Consider the following 4,543-nt stretch of genomic DNA (forward strand, 5'->3'; position numbering starts at 1 on the left):
TTTTGCAGTATGCAGGCCTCTCACTGTTGTGGCCTCTCCCGTTGCCGAGCACAGGCTCCGGATGTGCAGGCTCAGCGGCCATGGCTCACAGGCCCAGCCACTCCGCGGCATGGGGGATCTTCCCGGACTGGGGCACGAACCCATGTCCCCTGATCGGCAGGTGGACTCTCAACCACTGTGCCACCAGGGAAGCCCCTGTAAGTTAATTTTTAAATTAATATTTCTTCTTAAAGTATCCACACTAATATCTATGCAAGAACCAATAGCAGGGGGTAACTGTTGGGCTTTTATATCTACTTTGTGGTACCATTAATATATAATGTATATAATTTATGTTACAAATCCATCCAGTATGGAAAAGGGGCAAATGTGGGCAGTTTGGGAAAGAAAGTCAAGGAGTAGGCTGGTTCTTCATTCAGTGAACAGTCTCTTCCTCTCTTCTCCCATGCCCCCAGTTTAAACTTTTCAGCCATGAACTGTGATAGCTAGGAAAGCTCCACAAAGGAGACTAGACTCTCAGGCCCACGTATGAAATGTGGATTGTGAGTTTTACTTTCTCCTCTTGGAACTCCTGGCTCCAAGCTTTAATGGACCACATTCCTGAGAACACCTTGTAAAATAGCGCACCTCACCAGCTTAATTTTGATTGGGCTCATTCATGAAGAAGGTCACATTTATGACTACTTATAGAACTACATCACATGCATCACCACATTTCCTGTGTGTAAGTAAAGTGATTAAGGAAGAGCCTGATGCATAATTAGCACTCAAAGAATAACTATTTTCATTCTTATTATTTTAAAGGATGTTCTGGCTTTAGAGTTCTACCAAATACAAAACCTTGGGCCCTACTCCCAAAATCTAATTTCATTGGTCTGGGTAGGGGTTCAGGCATCACTGTTTTTAAATAGCTCCCTTGTAACTTTGAATGTGCATCCAACATTGAGAACCAGTGCATTAGCTAACTTTAATTGCATACATATTTTGTTGGCAGGCAGTGTTCTACATGATTCACACACTCATTTAATTCTCACAGCAGTCTATAACAGGGATTATCTCTGCTATGAAGATGAGAAAACTGAAGCTCAGAGAGTTATTAAGTAACTTGGCCGATGCTACACAGCTGGAAAATTGCAGAGCTAGGATTTGAACCCATAATTGGAGCATGCGGTAAAATAGAATGTCTAGTTGTAGGAGAGGGATGCTGAAAGCTTCCTCACATTTCCCCCTACAGAAAAATAATATCTTAGCAATACCAGAACTTGGATTTTAGTACTGTAGGGCTAGTTAATAGGTCAGTATGGAAATTGGGGATCAAAGAGAAATATGGTAGATGTTCTGGATGTCATGACCTTGTTAGCTTATGAGTCAAAGCTTAAGCCTTCTCTCTATTACTGGGTTGTATGTTAAAGTAAGTTCTAATAAATTTCTAAAATAAATAATAAATAGATAAGAAATATTAAGAAATCTCTGGTAAACCTGTAGTTTAGGATTTTAGAGTCTGCTAAATGTCTGAGTAAAAGAGTGTGTTTAACAACGTGCTTAGAAGTTGAAAGTTCTTATTATTTTAAATTTGCCCAAGTAAGTTTCTCGAGTTGAGTATAGCTTATAATTTTTACTTTTCTCACAGTTCTTATTAAAAATTTTTGTTAAATAGAAAGTCCTTAAAATTTTAGTTGATGACTAAGCTAAGTCTTGACAATGATATGAAATAATATATGAAGTTGCCTCAAATTGCAGGTCTTGTCTATAGAATGTGTCATATAAGTCATAGATATTTTAATTTTCACAGTCAGTGACTCAGAGTCACATTTATGTTTTGACATTACCCCATCGTATTAACCTAGACAATAGACATGGGTTTTGGGGGCAAAGAGATAGCAAACTTTTTGAGGGATAGTAAGAAGGATCAAGTTTTAGGGGACAACGTCCTTTCAGGAGAGGTAAGGCTGAGAAAGAACCTTGCAGGACGAGAGGGGAAGAGACTCCCATAGCTTGAAGACATCACCAAGTGCTTGAGTGCTGGCAAAAGAAGGCTGTGGTAGGGAGATATGATGACCAACATCCTTTGCTTAAACATCCTCTGTTAAGTCTGTGTGCTTAACCTGTAAGTGTGGTTGTGGATTTTGCATGCTATGCCATGAAAAAAAGCTTACAGATGATTGAACTATATAAACACTAGTGGCTCAATAAATTTGGAAAACTCAAGTGATTAGAAAGAAAATTAAAAACAACTGGCTCAGGTTATTTTATTTTTCTCTATTGATGATTTAAGGCCATAACAATGTAATGCCCATTGTTCAATCTTCTAAAATTTAGGAATTCTCTTGTCTGGTATGAACTAGTCAAACATTCCAGTTATTAGGAGTACATTTGTAACCACAATTGGATATAGATTTCATAATATAAATCTCAGATATGTTAAATGCCTTCAAAAGTCTGTGCAAATGAAGACTGGATATTCTGAATATTTAAAGAAATTTATTAACACTTCGAATGTGTTTGAATGTTGAAAATCTTTCAGATATCTTAATTAGAAATATTTTGAAAGCTGAATTTCTCAATTTACATCATTTTCCTAGGAATTACTCTTGTTTTTCAAGGTGAAATGTCCATTTGAGAAAATAAAAATCATAAATAATTTGAAGAATAAGGCTCATGGACAAAAATGAGGTTTATTCTTACTTTTAAGACAAGGCCATTGAGGAATATTACTCAGCCATAAAAAGAAACTAAATTGAGTTAATTTTAGTGAGGTTGGTGGACCTAGAGTCTGTCATACAGAGTGAAGTAAGTCAGAAAGAGAAAAACAAATATCGTATGCTAACACATATATATGGAATCTAAAAACAAAACAAAACAAAAATGGTTCTGAAGAACCTAGGGGCAGGACAGGAATAAAGACACAGATGTAGAGAATAGACTTGAGGACATGGGGAGTGGGAAGGGTAAGCTGTGACAAAGAGAGGGGCATGGACATATGTACACTACCAAAAGTAAAATAGATAGCTAGTGAGAAGCAGCCGCATAGCACAGGGAGATCAGCTCGGTGCCTTGTGACCACTTAGTGGGGTGGGATAGGGAGGGTGGGAGGGAGATGAAAGAGGGAGGAGATATGGGGATATATGTATATATATATAGCTGATTCACTTTGTTATAAAGCAGAAACTAACACACCATTGTAAAGCAATTATACTCCAATAAAGATGTTAAAAAAAAAAGATAAGGCCATTGAGAAGAAGCTGCTCTGACATCCCTTGCCTCTTTATTCCCTTATGCTGGTGGTACCTAAGTTAATAGGTTGGGTAATGTCAAAATTCAGATGTGATGCTGAGTCACTGAATGTGAAAATTAAAATATCTATCCCTAAACCTCCTAGAAGAGATTAACCAGAACAGAGCCTCCATCCCCATGGCAGCACTGTCTAAGTGAAAAATAAAGTGAGCCATGTTATGAGTCATATATATAATGTAAAACTTTCTAGTAATCACGTTAAAAAAAAAGGAAAAAGAAATTAATTTTAATAACACATTTAACTCATATGCAAAATGTTATCATTTCAACATGTATCCAGTGTAAAAATATTAATAAGGTATTTTATCTTTTTTGTACTAATCTTTCAAAACTTGCTCATGTTTTACACTTATGGGGCATCTCAATTCAGTCTAGCCATATTTCAAGTGCTTGATAGTCACATGTAGTCAGTGGCTACCATATTGGTTAGTGAGAATTGCTGGTATCACTGAGAAAACACTCGGGACCAGTGTAGGAAGTGAGGGCTTGCCTTTGTTCAGGATCTAGAGTAAAAGCCTCCATCTCAAGGTTCCTCAGAAAGGGGCACACCTATTGGCTCACTGCGTTTGGGCAGAAGGGGCAGCTAGATCTGCTAACTGGGGACCCTTGAAGGAGGATAACGGCAGTGTGTTGAAGCATCTCCATGTCTTGCAGCTATATGATGACTCCAAGAGGGACTTGAGAGAGGTGGGGAGTATGCCTTTTGCCAAGTATCAGCAGAAGGATGTCATTTTGCTGGTTTATGCTGCTCTGATGCTAGCTCATAAAAACAGAAACTTCTGTGCCTTCTACTATGAGTCTGATTGCCACTCCCTGAGAGAGACAAAGAGGCTGACCTGCAGTAACATTAAGAGAAAACACAATCCTGTAGAAACGAAGAAGGAGCACAAATAATTTGGGGGGACTAAGTCACTTGAGGAAAGAAGACCAAATTGAATAACTAGGATATAAAGGGTTCTATCAAATTAGAAGTAATGAAAAGATGGAAGAGAAATTAAGCAAAAAAGTAATGACTCTCAAAGAGATACATTTAGAGTATAAAAAGGATTTTTGAGAACTGGCTAAATCAGCTTGGGCTGCTATAACAAAATATCAGAGTATGGGTAACTTAAACAACAGACATTTAGTTCTCACAGTTCTGGAGTCTGGGAAGTCTAAGGTCAGGGTGTCAGCAGATTCAGTTCTTGTTCAGGGCCCTGTTCCTGTCTTGTAGACAGCTGCCTTCTCTTGTGTTCTCACATGGTAGAGA

The sequence above is a fragment of the Lipotes vexillifer genome, unplaced genomic scaffold (assembly GCF_000442215.2).
Source record: "Lipotes vexillifer unplaced genomic scaffold, Lipotes_vexillifer_v1.1 scaffold164, whole genome shotgun sequence".
Classification (NCBI taxonomy): Eukaryota; Metazoa; Chordata; class Mammalia; order Artiodactyla; family Lipotidae; genus Lipotes; species Lipotes vexillifer.